At 41.8% G+C, this 19,393-nt stretch overlaps 1 protein-coding gene across 2 annotated transcripts in view; it reads right to left on the reverse strand.

Moving 5' to 3' along the window:
- LOC140725242 (uncharacterized) overlaps positions 1-15,670 on the reverse strand; it is a 373,081-nt gene extending 357,411 nt beyond the window's left edge. For both annotated transcript variants that reach the window (XM_073040438.1, XM_073040435.1), the window contains exon 1: positions 15,525-15,670. The gene's annotated coding sequence lies outside the window, so the exon portion shown is untranslated. The remainder of the gene's footprint in view (positions 1-15,524) is intronic.
- Between the last annotated feature and the right edge of the window lie 3,723 nt (positions 15,671-19,393).

Consider the following 19,393-nt stretch of genomic DNA (forward strand, 5'->3'; position numbering starts at 1 on the left):
GAGTTCCTCCAGCATTTTGTGTGTGTTGCATAAGAAAGACAGGTTGTACCTGAACTGGAAGGAGACCAATATCCTGGTGAGGAAGTTTGCTAGTACTACTCAGGAGAGTTTACACTAATCTAGCCGGGGTTGGGACCCAAGGCAATATTGTGACAAATGAGAAAGATGAGGAAATTTTAGAAGTTAAAGTTCAGTAGGCCTGGTAGGCAGGTGTAGTACTTGGGAAGGATATTCCTGGGAATCACTCATTGAGGCTATTTGGGTGGAACATCACTGATGGGATTATACTATAAACCACCTGAAAGTCAGCAGGAACCAGAGGAGCAAATAGGGAGATCATTGATAGCTATTATAATAATGGGTTATATTGGTGTGTAATCAGAATCAGGTTTATTATCACCACATGCAATGTGAAATTTATTAACTTAGCAGCAGTTCAATGCAATACATAATCTAGCAGAGAAAAAATAATAAAATAAAAAAGAAAATAATAATAAAGTAAATCAAATACATATATTGAATAGATTTTTAAAAACATGCAAAAACAGAAATACAGTATATTAAAAAAAGTGAGATTGTGTCCAAATGTTCAATATCCATTTAGGAATAAGATGGGAGAGGGGAAGAAGCTGTTCCTGAATCACAGAGTGTGTGCCTTCAGGTTTCTGTACCTCCTAACTGATGGTAACAGTGAGAAAAGGGCATGCCCTGGGTGGTGGGGTCTTTAATAATGGACATTGCCTTTCTGAAACTCTGCTCCCTAAAGATGTTCTGGGCACTTTGTAGGCTAGTACCCAAGATGGAGCTGACTAGATTTACAACCTTCTTTCCATCCCGTGCAGTAGTCCCTCCATACCAGACGTGATGAAACCTGTCAGAATGCTCTCCACGGTTCAACTATAGTAGTTTTTGAGTGTATTTGTTGACATGACAAATCTCTTCAAACTCCTAATAAAGTATAGCCACTGTCTTGTCTTCTTTATAACTACATTAATATGTTGGGACCAGGTTAGATCCTCAGAGATCTTGACACCCAGGAACTTGAAGCTGTTCACTCTCTCCACTTCTGATCCCTCTATAAGGATTGTTATGTGTTCCTTCGTCTTACCATACCAAAGTCCACAATCAGCTCTTTCATCTTACTGACGTTGAGTGCCAGGTTGTTGCTGCGGCACCCCTCCACTAGTTGGCATATCTCACTCCTGTACACCCTCTCATCATCAGAGATTCTACCAACAATGGTTACATCCTCAGCAAATTTACAGAGGGTATTTAAGCTATGCCTAACCACACAGTCATGTGTATATAGAGAGTAGAGCAATGGGCTAAGCACACACCCGAGGTGTGCCAGTGTTGATCGTCAGCAAGGAGGATATGTTAGCACCAATCCGCATGGATTGTGGTCTTCTGGTTAGGAAGTCGAGGATCCAATTGCAGAGGGAGGTACAGAAGCCCAGGTTCTTCAATTTCGCAATCAGGACTGTGGGAACGATGGTATTAAATGCTGAGCTATAGTTGATGAACAGCATCCTGACGTAGGTGTCTGTGTTGTCCAGATGCTCTAAAGCTGTGTGGAGAGCCACTGAGATTGAATCTGCCATTGACCTATTGTGGTGATAGGCAAATTGCAATGGGTCCAAGTCCTTGCTGAGGCAGGAGTTCAATCCAGTCATGAGCAACCTCTCAAAGCAGTTCATCACTGTCAATGTGAGTGCTACCAGGCAATAGTCATTATTCTACTTAGGCACTGGTATAATTGTTGCCTTTTTGAAGCAAGTAGGAACTTCCACCCATACCCAGCTAGAGGTTGAAAATGTCCCTAAAACTCTCTAGTTGGTTGGCACAGGTTCTTAGAGCATTACCAGATACTTCATCAGGACCTTCCGCCTTGTGAGGGTTTACACTCCTTAAAGACAATCTAACATCAGCCTCGGAGTCAGAGATCACAGAGTCATCAGGTGCAGTAAGAATCTTCACAGCTGTGGTTGTGTTCTCCCTTTCAAAGAAGGCATTAAGTTCAATTGGTAGTGAAGCATCGCTACCATTTATGTTATTGGGTTTCACTTTGTGGGAAGTAATGTCTTGCAGACCCTGCCAGAGTTGCCGTGCATCCAATGTTGCCTCCAACCTCTTTCAAAATTGTCTCTTTGCCCTTGAAATAGCCCTCCAAATCATACCTGGTTTTCTGGTACAGGCCTGGGTTGCCGTACTTGAATGCCACAGATCTAGACTTCAGCAATGTACCTTCGGTTTCATCCACAGCTTTTGGTTTAGGAATGTACAGTAAGTCTTTGTGGGCACACACTCATCCATACAGGCTTTAATGAAGTCGGTAACAACTGCAGCATACTCATCCAGATTCAAAGAATACAGTCCAGTCCACCAATTCAAAACAGTCCTGTAGGTGCTCCTATGCTTCCCTTATCCATACCTTCTTGGTTCTCACTGCTAGTGCTTCAGTCTCTGCCTATGCTCAGGGAGTAGAAGTACAGCTAGGCGATCAAACTTCCCAAAGTGAGGGTGTGGAATAGCGTGGTAGGCATTCTTGGTGGTGGTGTAACAATGGTCCAGTGTGTTGTTTCCTCTGGTATTGCAGGTGATCTGTTGATGGTAGTTGCTTAGTGATTTTTTTAGACTGGCCTGGTTAAAATCTCCCAAAATGGTCAAGGCGTTAGGGTGCACTGTTTTGTGCATGTTGATCCCGTTACTCAGATCATCTAAAACCTGCTTGACATTGGCCTGAGGTGTAATGGAAACTGCTACCAAAATGACCCCAGAAAACTCCCATGGCAGGTAAAAAGGATGGCACTTTACTGGTAGATATTCCAGGTCTACTGAGAAGAATTGGGGCAGCACTAATATACCTGTGTACCAAGATATTAACTTCCATAATATTGACTAGGACTACCATAGAGCCAGCATGAATGACTTCACCCACCTTAATGCTGAAGTGATTCCACAATCTTTAGACTCACTATGATGAACTGCACAACTCAGTATTACTTATTTACTTTTTTACTATTATTTGCATGGCTTGTCTTCTTTTGCATATTGGCATTGTTAAAGAAATTTTTTCACAAATTTTATTGTATTTATTATCTTGTAAATGTCTGCAACAAAACTAAATTCAAGGTAATATATAGTGACATATACATATATTAATAATAAATTTACTTTGAACTTTAAAGGACTTCAGAAGGCAGAATGTGTTAAGCATGCCAAGGAAAGATTTCCCAAGCAACATGTAGTTGACCCTACAAGAGAGGGAGTACACTGGACCTTCTCATGGGAAATTGGGCAGGGAAAGTGACGAAAGAAATGGTAGGGGAGAACGTTTGGCAGTGACTATATTCTATTAGCTTTTAAATAGTCATGGGATAAGACAGGACTAGTTCATAAGCTAATGTCCTAATTTGGGGCATGGCTAATTTTGGTGGCATTAGACTGGAATTTGCAAAGATTGATTGGGAGAGGTTGTTTGTAAGTAAAGAAATGCCTGGCAAGTGGGATTATTTCACTCAACATCTCTCTATATATCAGCAAAACTAAACAGCTGATTATTGACTTCAAAAGTTGAAGGTCCATGAGCCAATCCTCATTAGAGGATCAGAGGTGGAGAGGGTCAGTAGATTTAAATTCTTTGCCATTCTCATATCAGAGGATTTATCTTGGAACCAGCATTTAAGTATCATCACAAAGATGCCTCTACTTTCTTAAAATTTTGCATAGATTCAGCATATCTTCTAAAACATTGACAAACTTCTATAGATGAAGTGCACAGTATCTTGACTGGTTGCATCACAGCCTGGTATGGAAACAGCAATGCCCAGGAACAGAAAGGTCTACAGAAAGAGGTGGATCCAGACAGCCCATCACAGGAAAAGCCTTCTCTACCATTGAGCACATTTACAAGGAGCACTGTCTCACGATGTCTCTTTATTACAAGAAAGCAGCATCCATCAAGGGCCCCACTAGCCAAGCCATACTTTCTTCTTGCTACTAAAAATCGGACAGGAAGTACGAGAGCCCTACATTCCACACCAAATGTTTAGGAACAGTTACTACTCTACAACCATCAGGCTCCTGGACCAGTGTGGATAACTTCACTCACCTCAACACTGAACTAATTCCACAAACTACAGATTCACTTTCAAGGATTCTGCAACTCATATTTTTAGTGTTATTTACTTTGTATTTACATAATTTGTCTGGTTTTGCACATTGATTGTCCAGTTTTCACATAGTTTTTTCAAATTCTACTGTCTTTCTTCATTTTCCTGTAAGTACCTGCAAAAAATTAATCTCAAGGTAGTAATGGTGTTGCAATTAATACTTTGATAATAAACATACTTTCGCTTTAAAAAGAGAAAAAGAATTCCAAGTTACTATGTCCCTGTTAGAGAGAAGGTCAAGCTGGCAGGATTGGGGAATCCTGGTTGATGTAGGATTTTGATGCTCTGGTCAGGAAAAGATGAGAGACAATCATGTATCAGCAGGTAGGATCAAATGAATCCCTTAGTATAAAGGATGTAGGAGTACACAAGAGGGAAATCAGGAGAGCAAAAAGAGGATGTGAGACAGTTTTGGCAAATAAGATAAAGGAAAATACTATTACATTTATCTATTCTATACTATCTGTCCACAACCAGAGCCTTTTGCAGTCTGAGGAAGAGCATATTTAAAGACTAAAAGCTTGAACCCAGCATAAAGCTCAAGGTCTACTAGGCAGCAATGATCTCTGTCCCCTGTATGTTTAAGTAGCAAAGACTAGACACCTCAAACCACTAGAAACACGAAATTGCAAAATCCTGCAAATCCATCAGCAGTGTTAGGTAAAACAATATTGTATGTTTTAATCACACCAACTGAGGATCTAATTATACTTAATCAACCTTAATTGACCAGCCAAACCATTAAAAAATCTGACATCAGGTTGTTAGCTCCCAAGAAGGGCAATACTCCAAGCTCTATCATGGGAAAAAGATTAGACCATAAGATACAGGTGCAGAATTAGGTCATTTGGCCCATCAAGTCTGCTCCTCTATTCAATCATGGCTGATCCCTTTTTCCTCCTCCTCAGCCCCACTCCCCAGCCTTCACCCTGTAACCTCTGAAGCTGTGTTCAATCAAGAACCTATCAAACTCTGCCTTAAATACACCCAATGACCTGGCCTCCACAGCTGCCTGTGGTATAAAATTACACAAATTCACACCCTCTGGCTCAAGAAATTTCTCCACATCTCTATTTAAATGGTCACCCCTCTAACCTGAGGCTGTGTCCTCTTGTCCTAGACCCCCACCAAGGGAAACATCCTTTGCACATCTAGTCTGTCTAAGCCTTTCAACATTCAAAAGGTTTCAATGAGATTCCCCCTCATCATTCTAAATTCCAGTGAGTACAGACATAAAGCCATCAAATGTTCCTCCTATGGTAACCCTTTCATTCCCAGAATCATCCTTGTGAACCTCCTCTGAACCCTCTCCAACGCCAGCACATCTTTTCTTAGATGAGAAGCCCAAAACAGTTCACCATACTCAAGGTGAGGCCTCATCAGTGCCTTATAAAGTCTCAGCATCACATTCCTACTCTTGTACTCTAGACCTCTTGAAATGAATGTTAACATTTCATTTGCTTCCTCCCCACTGACTCTACCTGCAAAGTGTTCTGCACAAGGATTCCCAAGTCCCTTTGCATCTCAGATTTTTGGATTTTCTCTCCATTTAGAAAATAGTCTGCACATTTATTTCCACTACCAAAGTGCATGACCATGCATTTTCCAACATTGTATTTCATTTGCCACTTTCTTGCCCATTCTCCTTCACTAAGTCTTTCTGCAGCCTACCCGTTTCCTCAACACACCCTGCCCCTCCACCAGATTATCAGAACAGAGGAAAAAAATTCTTAGAGCCTTTGTACAAACTTATATCTCCACTAATTCATAAGAATTCTTAGCCCACAAATGGACAAAATGGTGCACTATTTAGGATGTACCTGATAACCAAGTCTTTACATCAGAAAACTAGCAAAAGCAGCCAGGGCTGGTGGGGGGGGGGGGGGGGGTGGCAGTCCAGATTCCATCTCTTGACGCCTCCTTCCCACTCATATTGACCTCATTAGTCATCTTAGAACCCACAGAATTGGAAACAAGACTCCAGAGGTCTGTGTAAGAAGTTTCCAGCTTCACTTCTAACACCTGAGGGCATATTCCATCCTGATTGTGTGACTTTCTCACTTCTATTGAAAACAGAAAATATAAATCTGTCAGTTTGGATTAACTCTTGAAACTGAATGTGGCTGGAAGTTTTCTGAATAAAGTACATAAAGGACCCATGGAGCATCTTAACATGAATTATTGAACAGTTGGATTAATTTATGAAGTGTGGCCCGGAAGGGGCGGAGCGAGTCTGTCCATTCAGGAGCCAGTGTTGGATCGATCATCTGGCATCTTGTTCACAGCCATTCCAATATGTGGCCCTGAGCTGACATCACCTGATTGAGTCTTTGAAGCATGCAAGCCTCCACACGATGTCAAAGAACATAGTGAATGGCATCAATACTGGCACACCAACATATTTCCCTGTGGGGATCTGATTGTTGATCCCACCTCGCTCCTTCCCGGCTTTACTGCAGCCACCAGAAAAAAAAAGGGACCATTGCAAATAGACTCAGAAGTCAACATGCCAAAACACAAACTTTACACTGATGGGACGCCCAACAAACTCCAGCTTGCCCCTGTGGTGCCCCAACCCAGAACATTCTCCACCTGGTCTAAACATGCCCTCTCACCGAGGTCCGAGACGGCTTTGCCACGGTCCATGGAGCTGGCTGAGTGGCTTGACAAACACGAATTAGAGGTGTGAAGAGAAAAACACCTGCCACACAAAACTACAACAACTGAAATTATTAAAATCCACTCCACACACTGGCCAATAAAGAACTCTTCACATTCAAAGATCAAAGTAAAATTTATTATCAGAGAACATACATGTCACCACATACAACCGAGATTCTTTTTCTGTGGGCATACTTAGCAAATCTATTGAACAGTAACTGTAAACAGAATCTGTAAACTGTAAACAAACTGTGCAAATGCAGGTAATGATTAAATAGCAATAAATACTGAACATTAAATAACAAGGTAAGAGTCCTTAAATGAGTGCAGTTGTCCCCTTTTGTTCAAGAGCCTGATGGTTGAGGGGTAGTAACTGTTCTTGAACCTGATGGTGCAAGTCCTGAGACACCTGTAATATCTACCTGATGGCAGCAGCAAGAAAAGAGCATGGCCTGGGTGGTTACAATCTTTGATGATGGATGCTGCTTTTAAACAGCAATATTTCAAATACCTGTGCTCAATGGTTGGGAGAGTTTTACCCATGACGTACGGGCCAAATCCACTACCTTTTGTAGGATTTTCCACTGAAAGACATTGGTGTTCTCATACCAGGCTGTAATGCAGCCAATCAGCACTTTCCACATCCTCTATATTTTTAGAAGTTTGCCAAGGCTTCTGATGACCTCCCGAATCTCTGCAGACTCCTGAGGAAGTAGAGGTGCTGTTGTTCCCAGTTCCCAGCACTGCTTATAATTATGTAGATTATGGTATATCAAGTGCTCACCCAGCATCAAAATTTGAAATATACACACTGCCTAGATATAATTACTTTTTCAAGGCCTATGTTATTATTATCATCCAATAGACTTTGTATGAAGTAATAATAGGCATCCGTTAGTCTCGTGAGACCATGGATTTGCGCCTTGGAAGGGGTCCAGGGTGCAGGCCTGGGCAGGGTTGTATGGGAGACCAGCAGTTGCCCAAGCTGCAAGCCGTCCCCTCTCCACGCCACAGATATTGTCCAAGGGAAGGGCACTAGGACCCAAGCAGCTTGGCACCGGTGTTGTCGCAGAGCAATGTGTTGTTAAGTGCCTTGCTCAAGGACACAACACGCTGCCTCAGCTGAGGCTCGAACCAGTGACCTTCAGATCACTAGACCGATGCCTTATCCACTAGGCCACGCGCCAACACTTTCTATGAAGTGTTGTTACTCTAGTGGATAATATACTTTATGATACTGATATTTTCCCCAGCAAATAGCCATCTTTGATCAGTAGAACTTGTTTAAAAACGTACTGTTACCTGGTCAATGCCCAACACATCAAGCTTCAAAATGACCCCCCCCCCCAATATTTGAGTATTTTATTAATTTCACCTTTCACATTTGTCTATGTTGACCAATCAAATTAATTTATGTTCTTAATTAAAATATCCTGACTTTTTGTAAACAATTACATTCTGTATGCAAGATATATAATTCTGAATGTACCATTACTATCTTTGTTAGGCAATAGATAAAAAATATTAAAATAATATTCACTATATTTAAGAAAGGCATTTAGACAATATGTATTCAATCCAGAATATGGTCATAAAAACTTGCACTGTATACAAGCAATATTGAGCTAATTAGCTATAATCATATACGAATACAGAATATCAAATTAGAATTTGAACTTTAACCTTTGTTTACCACTTGCAGGGGATTAGATACCATTGGGTTTACTAAAGCAGAAGAGAAAGGCACGAGGTACTTAACAAATTACATTATGAAAGTTGAAACCTGAAAGACTAGACTTAGAACTTATCAAAATATTTCTAAACTCTTTAAATCCAAACCCTAACTCCTGTTTACTTCTGTACAGGCAAGAAGTCTTAACTAGCAGGCAATCTCATGTTGTTTTCAGGTCTGTCCTGATAATGTAACAACTGCATTATGTATGCAGATCTATTTAAATCATGAGGAAATAGTTTTTTTTTAAATTTACTCTTCAGAGAGCAGGAGGACACATCCATATACAAGGCTGTTGGGGGAAAGAATTTGGCAAATTAAACGATAACTTCCCGATGAGCACAGTTTTATCTTTAGTGTAATCCCTCCTCACTTTTATTTCATTAGATCTAACCAAATTTGATTGGCTTACGACTTTGAACATTCACTTTGTAATTTCAGTACGCATGCTATGGCAAAAAAAATCTGGTATTCTTCCATATGTCACTGTAAGCTTGTACATTTCTTTTGATAACAAACAATTTAAAGATCTCAAATTTCTAACAGTATCAACATCCAAAGTCTTGTGGAACACAAGCAAGAAGGCAATATGCAGAGCACTAGAACAGAGTATTGGTTTTAATAAATTTAGTGAAAGCAGACAGCAGAATGTTAACTCACTAAAACTAGTGAAAAACAATCACAAACATCTCATGTGCTTTACAGCCAAATGCTATGACTGCTGCAGCCTCAAGGGTGTCAAATGGCTGAAGCTGAAAAAAATAATTTAAGGCACCAACATTAGTGCTGCATTAGAAAATCCCAGAAAAGTTACAACACAGGAGGGTAATCAGCATGCCATGTTTATGACAGTCAGAGTAGTCGTCTTTAGTTTAACTGCCATCCAGCACTTTGCCTGTAGCCCTGCAGGTCCTGGTTCATCAAGTCCACGTTCAATATTGTTTAAACATGATGAGGTTTTTGCTTCTAATATCCTTGCTAGAAGTGTTCCAGACACTCACTACCTCTGGGCTGGAAACACATTTCCTCATCTTGCATTACAATAGCAACATGAACAGGCAGGGTTAGGAGGGATATACATCACATGCAGGCAGATAGGATTAGTTTAGATTAGCATTGTGTTCGTAGACATTGTGGGCTGCAATCTTTGTGTTCCTTAAACTCTGGAATTACTCAAATTCTCTGCCTCTTGGTTCCTAAACTCCCTGCCAAAAGAAACAGCTACTTCCTATTTACTCTTCCTCAGCTCCTCAATCAGGTCTCTTCTCAGCCTTCCAAATCTAACAATAATTCCTATGTACTGTATGAAACAATAGAACAGTACAGTGCAGGAAAGGCTCTTTGACCCACAATTCTGTCCTGAACAAATTAAACACCTAACCAACTAATCCTTTTTGCCTATACAATTCCTTCATTCTCTGTGCAATCGTGACCCTTTCAAACACCTGTCATATTTGCCCCTTTTGGCAGTATATTCCAGACACCCACCAACCTGTAAAAAACTTCTCCACATATCCTTCCTTTGAACTTACCCCCCTCACCTTAAATGCATGCTCTCTAGTATTTCAAATTTCAACCTTGGGAAAAAGATACCAGTTGAAAACTCTATTTGTACCTCTTATAATCATATAAAACTTAGTTCTCTGCTCAGCATCTGCCACTACTGAGAAAATAACCCAACTTTGTCTAATCTCTCCTCACACCACCTGCCCTTTGATCCAAACAGCATCCCAGTAAACTTCTTCTGCATCTTCTAGAAGGCTTTCAAATTCTTCTTATAATGACAAAGCTATAATGATCCAGATGCAGCCTCACTAGAATTTTATAAAGCTGCAACATAACAAAAATGACTAATCAAGGCAAGCATGACGTGTACCTCCTTTACCACTGTATCAACCTGTACAGCCACTTTCAGGAATCTATAGACTTGGACCCCCAAGATCCCTACGTACATCGACACTGTTAATGGTCCTTTTACATTTAATTTCCTGAAGTGTAATCTGGCCACACTTGGCCGGATTAAACTCCATCTGCTATTACTCTGAGCATATCTGCAACTGATCTATATCCTGCTGTATCTTTGTGAATCTTCTCTGTCATTCACAACCCCAATCTTTGTATTGTATGCAAACATACAAACATATGTATACACACATATATTGTGCACACTGGATTCTAATTAATTGGGACATGTCAGGACCAGTGCATTTTGGCCCAATTAAGCAGCTGCCCTAAATAGCTAAAGTTTCATAGAAAGTATATAAAAGACAAACTGCTTTTTAACTGAATAATAAATTGTATTTAAATGAAATACAGAGCAAATCAGAACACCATTAATACCACTACAGTACCATAAAACATTAGTTCCAAATAGTTACTGACAGAGGAATTACATCCAGTGTATGCAACCGTGATCTTTTGATTGACTGTAAAGGAACACACTCAGCACAGACACCAAGTGCAGTTAATGCTTTTTGAATTGGTATCCATCAGCCCAAAGGGATAACATAGCACAAGCACATGTTAGATTAGATTATGAGGAAACTCAGTCCTCATTTATTGTCATTTAGAAATGCATGCATGCATTAAGAAATGATACAACGTTCCTCTGGAGTGATATCACAAAATAAAAAAGGACAAACCAAGACACAAACTGACAAAACCACATAATTATAGCATATAGTTGCAGCAGTGTAAAACAATACCGTAATTCGATAAACGCAGACCATGGACACGGTTTAAAAGTCTCAAGTGTCGATCGACTCCAATCGTCCCGATGTCAGGCAGCAAACAGGAGAACTCTCCCTGCCATAAACTTCCTGGCACTGAAATTGCCACGGAAGCACCCGACGACAGCAGGCTCTGAGTCCGTCCGAAAACTTCGAGCCTCCGACCAGCCCCTCCGATACAGCCTCCCGAGCGCCATCCTCTGCCGAGCGCCTTCAACTTTGTCCCAGCCGCCAAAACAAGCAAAGCCGAGGTCTCGAAGGCCTTCTCCTCCGGAGATTCCGGACCGCAGAGTAGCAGCGGCAGCGAAGCGGGCATTTCAGAAATTTCTCCAGATGTTCCTCCACACTCTCACGTCTGCCTCCATCAAATCAGGATTGTGCACAGATCCCTAACTGCTACTATTTAAAAACTGTTTGCTTTTAACAAAATGTACTGTCTAACTGCCACACAAATGCACACGGTTGACGCTAGCTACAATCTGTTCAGCAAGTCTCCTGTCACAATTAAGCAGAATGTCCCAAATACATGAAGCTAACCCCAGTTATCTTCTCAATTAGTCTCTATTCTTTAAGATTAGTTTTTGTTCTTTAACAAACAGTGAAGGTCCCAGGAGAACTCCAACAGATTCCTCCCAAACACCACTGATCACAGATCTCCAGCCAGACCAATACCCTGTCTTCTATGGGCAAGTCACTGTGGATCTAATGCATCTTTAACTTCTGGATGCACCTTACTAAAATCCATGTAGACAACACTCACATCTCTATCTTCACCTCTTTTTGGAAACACTTCATCAACTTTGAGTTCTTTATGATCATTCTATAGATCTGTGGTGGAGAATATATTGACTGGTTACATCACCGCCTGGTATGGAAACACCAATGCCCTTAAATAGAAAATCCTACAAAAAGTAGTGGATATAGAGCAGTCCGTCACAGGTAAAGCCCTCCCCACCATTGAGCACATCTACATGAAGCATTGTTGCAGGAAAGCAGCATTATCAGGACCGCCACCATCCAGGCTATACTCCCCGCTCACTGCTGCCTTCAGGAAGGAGAAACAAGAGCCCTAGGACTCACACCACCAGGATCAGTTATTAGGCCTCAAACATCAGGCTCACAAGCCAGAGGGGATAACTTCATTTGCCCCATCACTGAACTGTTCCCACAACATATGGACTCACTTTCAAGGATTCAGCATCCTTTTGCACGGTCCATGCTATTTATTGCATTGTTTTCTTTCTTTTTTATTTGCAGTTTATTGTCTTTTGCACACTGGTTGTCTGCCTTGTTGGTATAATCTTTCATTGATTCTCTTCTGGTTACTGGATTTATTGAGCCACAAGAAAATGAATCTCAGAGTTGTATATGGTAACATATGTAACCCTAACCTTGATCATATAGAAAATCAAGGCCTAATATCATGACTTTATGCAGGGCAATCAATACTTGCCTCACACAAATGGAGCCATGCTGACTGTCCTTAATTAGGCCATGATTTTACAAACACTTATAAATCTAATCCCTAAAAAAATCCCCTCCAATAGTTTCTGTATCATGAATTTGGGACTCTATAGTTATAGTATATAGTCTATAATTTCCAGCATTCATCTCATTTCCTTTCTTGTAGCTACTCACAAATCTTCCAGGGCCTTAAGTGTGGCCAGAGAAGACCTAAGAGATCTTTGTCAAGGCCCCAGTAATCTTATCTCTTGCCTATCTCAATAACTTGGAGGATATCCCATCAGGCCTTGGGGCTTACCCATCATAATGTTCAGCAACCAAGCGATGCCCTAGCATATAAGTGCACTTCACACTGATTTCCCTATCCTCTATTTGGTAAATACCAAAGCAAAGTATTCATGTAGGACTTCTCCCATATCCTCCACTTCAAAGCATACATTCCCTTCTTTATCCTTGAGTGTTCCTTCCTTCTTCTTAGCTATTCTTACTCTTGATCTATGTATAGAATGCCTCAGAATTTCTTTGATCCTACTTGCCAATGACTTTTCATGGCCTCTCCTGCTCTCCTAGTTCCTTTCAAGTGTTTTTCCAGCTTATAGTCTACCATTTCTACCTTTATAATCCTCAAGGGTTCTATTTGATTTTAGCTTCCTAAGCCTTACATACTTTTCTTCTTGACTAAATTCACCCTCTTTCAATATTTAAAGTTCCCTCACCTTGTCATCCTTCTCTCTGCCTTTTTACTAAAGCAAACCTGTCCTGCGCTCTGTGCAGTTGGTCTTTAAACACCATCCACCCATCAGATGTGGACTTGACCAACAGCAGCTGTTATTAATTAACTCTCCCCAGTTTCTGCCCAATACTCTGTTCAAGATCCACACGTACCTTTTCCATAACCATCTTAACACTTAAGGAGTTGTAGTCACTGTTCCCTAATGTTCTCCCATTGATAGGCCAGGCTCATTTCCCATATCAGGTCCAATATATACCCTCCTAGATACGCTTAACAAATTCTGGCCCATCTATACCCCTTACACTGCGGTGGTCCCAGTTTATTTTAAGAGAAGTTGAAGTCCACAGTGACAACAACCCTGTTGGGTTTAGAGCAATCCCTAATCTACTTGCATATCTGTTCTTTTATGTCCTAATAGCTATTGAGGGACTTTTGGAATTATTGGGAAGTCCCACCAGATTGATTGCACCTTTCTTATTTTTGAGTTTTACAGATATAGACTCAGAAGGTGAGCCCTCTATTATGACTCCTTAGTGAAGCTATAACTGCGTCCCTGATTAAAAGTGCAATTCCAGGCCTCTTTTTTTGAGCTCCTTCTGGTCACAATTACACCCATCACACTTTGCTTCCTGCCACCAAAGATTTTGGATCCAATTTGCCACTCTCCCTTAGATCCTATACCCATTCATTTTTTTTTTATCTGTCTGACATGCAGGCCCTTGGGGAAACCCACAAAGACTGCAGCAAACATTGCCTCACTGAATTCTCTGAGGAGGGTCAATCACATCAGTTAGACACAACCTTCCCTGAACTGATTGTTGCTAATCAATCTGTACCTCTCCTGTTAACCCTGTCTCTTAGAGCAGAGTCTAATAATTTAATCTACAAAGGAGTGTACTTGCATTGATAGTCATTCCTTCTTTTTTAAACTAATGTATAACACCAGCAGTGCTTCAGTCCTCTGGCAGAGGATTGAGCCTTTCCAAGGTCCTCCCCTTCTTCTTTTAACAGGACATGATCCACATTCAGAGATGCAAATCCTCATTAATGTACTAATTTACAGTTAACCCAACCAATACTTCACAAATTTTGCATACAACCCTTGTACAAGTCATGCTGCTCAAAAATCAGGCACAATCTAGAACATGGAAAACTTGATTCCAGCAAACAAAATTCAAGTTATGCTATTAGTTATGTGAAAATTTGATATACTTCAGATATGTTAATACGGATTATAGGAACTCTTTTGAAGTCACAAAAGATCCACTCAAGCAGAAACAGATTCACTAAAAACCACACAGCAGGTTATTGTTCAATACAGGAACATAGGAAAAGCATTAAGCCATTGTGTCCCTTGAGGCTGTTCGATAAGATCAGAGGCAATCCAATACCTCAAAACTGCATTCCAAGTATTCCTATGTATCTGATCCTTTTATGTGGTGAGACCACAGTAAGTTGGGGTGACATGCAAGGCAAAGGGGAGCAATGCAGTTTTGGTTGAGGAGGAAGTGAATTGAGGCACAGACAAGACGACAAGGTGGTGGGGGAAGGTGGAAAGGGGCAAGAAAGGTGGACGAGGGAAATGTCAGCAGCAGATTGAATAGCAGCTGGATCTACTGGCACACTGCTCCAGAAACTAGGGTCAATCCTGGGAGTGCAAGTTCTCCCTTCAACTGCTTGGGTTTCCTCCAGGTGCTCGGGCTTCCAACCACATTCCAACGACAAGTAGGGTGGTAGACGGTAGGCCTCAGAAAATTGCCCTCTTGTGTGGGCAAAGGGTAGAATCTGCAGGGAGTCGATGGGAATGTGGGGAGAATAAAGTGGAAGCAGTGTAGGATACGCGTAATTAGATAAACATCACCTAGGGTGGGTCTGACAGTAATAACGTCGTGGAGCTGGAGGGCTAAACGCCCTCCCCGCCCTCATGAGCTGTAAGACAGTGTGGGCGTCGGGCCGACCGGCCTTGCCTAACTTGGTTGGGGACCCGTGGAGAAGGCTGGCAGAGGTGTTGGGCTGGGCGATGCAGTACGTACCCGGCGTGGCCGTCACCTCCGCTGTATTCACACTCGGGTGCTGACCAGGCTCAATGTCTGCCCCCCCACCCCCTCTCTCTATTTCCTCAGCCGCTCCTTCCTTCCTTCCATCTGCCAACGCGCCCGCGCAGCCACCCGCGCTCCGTTAGCGGCCACCCGCACAACAGCCGCGGCGTGCGTCCCGCCACGCGGGAGCCTGGCCCTTCCCTCCGCCAATCACACTACTTCAACTGACCACCAGGCAACCAATAAACGAAAAAGCATTCTTATTGGTTCGGAACTTCGGTCTAACAAGCAGACTCTGCAGTTGATTGGCTCTAATTGGCCCTACGAATACTTGATTGGACAATCATATACGGGTGTTTGCCATCCTCTTCACTGATTGGAAACCGGTGTTGAACGGTGAGTGATGATGAAACGTCGACTCATCCAGCATCTGTTTGAGACCGCTGCTCCTTTTTGGGGTATTTATGAGGCCAACGTGAAGCTGCTGCAGTTGGTTGGTTCTGGCGCCCGACGTGTGCACGGCTGAGTGAACCACCGGCTTGTTGAAGCGCTGTTGGTGTTCGGGATGGATAAAGGGACATCGGGGGGCGGCTGGGTCTCCGGCTACACGGGCTAGGAGGGTGGATGAATGCGGCTGTGGCCACAGTGCAGTGTGGAGAAAGAACGATGCGAGGATAGTCACATCACGCTCATTATTCTTCAATACTGAACCACGTATTCACTCGCTTCCGCCGCATAGTTATGGGAACTTGTTCCCCCTCATTGAGTGCTCCTTCCCGGAATTCACTTTCATGCCTGACTTAACTTTCTTAACATATGTCATAGCCTAAGATAGCAGCTAAAATCAATTATAGACTACAGGTTCTCCTCCGATACTGCCTCGCGTTCCTTTCTTTTACTTTCTCTGGTTCCTTCATATCTGTCCTGATAATGTCTGGGTTTTTAAGAGATTTAATATTTAAAGATTTGGTTTGTCACGTGAAATGCGTTTTGTGTCAAATCAAATCAAATCAGCCAAGGTTGTACTTCGGGTGCCATCGTGATATGCCCACAGTTCACTAATTGTTACTTTTTAAAACTCCGAAACTTTAAAGTAATTGAAAGGAAAAGACCGGAGTCCGAAACGTGAGTCTAACTTTTTTACTTTAAACGAGGCGCGCGTATCACATGAAAGCGTCATGACGTATGCAATTCAATTTTTACGTATAACCTGTGATGAATTATTTAAACGAACAAGAATACTTAATCAAGTGGTTTATTTTCAAAATTACACAAATGTTGCTGGTACTAACGTGCGCAATACTAACCCTAACCATAGGTCTTTGGAACTTGGGAGGAGACTGGGAAACCCAAGCGGTATCCCTCATTCGTCTGCCTTTATTTACACACCTAGCAGGATAAATTTTGATTAATAACTATAAAACATAGGAGATAATTTGATAATTATCAAACATTAGATAATTTGGCCTGCCCCCTTCTCTTGTACCAAGAACATCAAGTCAAGTCATCAACTTTTATTGTCATTTCGACCATAACTGCTGGTACAGTGCATAGTAAAAATGTACAGACAACGTTTTTCAGGACCATGATGTTACATGACACAGTACAAAAACTAGACTGAACTACGTTTTTTAAAAGAAAACACAGAGAAAGCTACACTAGACTACAGACCTACAGGACTGCATAAAGTGCCACAAAAACAGTGTAGACATTACAATAAATAATAAACAGGACAGTAGGACAGTAAGGTGTTAGTCTAGGCTTCGGGTATTGAGGAATCTGATAGCTTGGGGGAAGAAACTGTTACATAGTCTAGTCGTGAGAGCCCGAATGCTTCGGAGCCTTTTCCCAGACGGCAAGAGGGAGAAGAGTTTGTATGAGGGGTGTGTGGGGTCCTTCATAATCCTGTTTCCTTTGCGGATGCAGCGTGTAGTGTATATGTCCGTGATGGCAGGAAGAGAGACCCCGATGATCCCTTCAGCTGACCTCACTATCCGCTGCAGGGTCTTGCGATCCAAGATGATGCAATTTCCAAACCAGGCAGTGATGCAGCTGCTCAGGATGCTCTCAGTACAACCCCTGTAGAATGTGATGAGGATAGGAGATGGTGGGAGATCCCCTCGCAGTTCCATCTGCTACAACTCAGCCCATTCCACTAGTCAGTCTCTGTCCTGTTGCAGAAATATATATATTTCTCAGAATAAGCAGTCCCCCTTGCATTGTCACCATGAATCTTGGATTTCACTGCTACTATCCTCCAACCATTTACCATAACTGTTTACTATTCTTAACCCTACTGCTTATCCACGATGACCTTCCTGTGCCAAAAGCCTTAAATTTTTAACAGCTCTTTATAGGATACTTTATCAAATGTTTTCTTAAAATTCACATCATTAACATATACTGCAGCTTTTATTTTTAAATATATTGTATTTTGTTAGTTCATCAAAAAATAATTAGGTAAGACAAATGTGATTTGCTTTTCACAGACCTCTGCCAGTTCTCCTTAATAGGCTTAAAACCTAACTTTCTCCCTGGTTATTATTTCTAGAGTCTACCCATTTATGTTAACTTGACTAGAAATAACTGACATCCTTTGTTGAATAGTCGCAATACTCACTTTAGAATTGTCTGCATGTCATACCTAGGGGAGCAATGGAGCAAGCCCTTCCATTATCTCGGCCTGACTCCCTTTGTCATCTGAGCCAGGCTACCTTTCCAGTCTAAGCATAGCCAGTCTTCCCAGCACATCCCACTTATCAGCCAAGTATCACATCTGCCATGACTGTTGTCAGTGTCCTCTTCCTTAACAAGCAATGTATTTATTTAGTATTCTACCCCTTGAGCCACAGAATGTATTCTTTGTCCCTAAAATTCCTCTCATTTATATCCTGCTAACACTACAGATGCCAGAAGAATTTCCTTTGTTAACGGTCCTTTTATTCTCATTTAGAAAATTAAAGATCATAATGTAACTTCCTCCTTTCTACATTCCAAAGACACATGGGTAAGTAGGGAAATAGGATGCTATAAATTATCCCTAGCATAGAAGTAAGTGGTAGAATCTGGGGTTTTGATGAATATGGGGGAAAGTAAAAATGAAATTAGTGAACACACACACAAAATGCTGGATGAACTTAGCAGGCCAGACAACATCTATAAGGAAAAAGCACTGTTGACATTTTGGGCTGAAACCCTTTGTCTGTTCTGGAGGAAAAAATGCTGAGGAGTAGATTTGAAAGGTGGAGGTAGGGGAGAGAGAAATGCCAGGCAATAGGTAAAATTTGGAGGGGGAGGATGAAGCAAAGAGCTGGGAAGTTGATTGGTAAAAGAGACAGAAGGCCATGGAAGAAAGAGAGGGGGAGGAGCACCAGAGGGAGGAAATGGGTGGACAAGGAGATACTATGAGAGAGTGAAAGGGGAATGGGAAATGGTGAAGGGGGGGTGTGGGAGGCATAACTGGAAATTTGACAAATCGATGTTCGTGCCAGCAGGTTGGAGGCTACCCAAATGGAATATAAGGTGTTGTTCCTCCAACCTAAGTGTAGCCTCATCACAGCAGTGGAAGAGGCCATGGATGGACATATTGGAATGGGAAGTGGAATTAAAATGGGTGTTTCTCTCTTTTTTCTCCCCCCCCCCCCCCCAAACTTTCAAACTACTACTTAGCTTTTTTCCTCCAGTCCTGCCAAAGGGTCTTGGCCCAAAATGTCGACTCTGCTTTTTTTTCCATAGATGGTGCCTGGCCTGCTAAGTTCCTCCAGCATTTTGTGTGTATTGTTTGGATTTCCAGCATCGGCAGATTTTCTCTTGTATGAAGTTAGTGAAAGAGTACTTATGGTTGATGTAGACTTGATGAACTG

Source organism: Hemitrygon akajei, chromosome 3 (assembly GCF_048418815.1).
Source record: "Hemitrygon akajei chromosome 3, sHemAka1.3, whole genome shotgun sequence".
NCBI lineage: Eukaryota > Metazoa > Chordata > Chondrichthyes > Myliobatiformes > Dasyatidae > Hemitrygon > Hemitrygon akajei.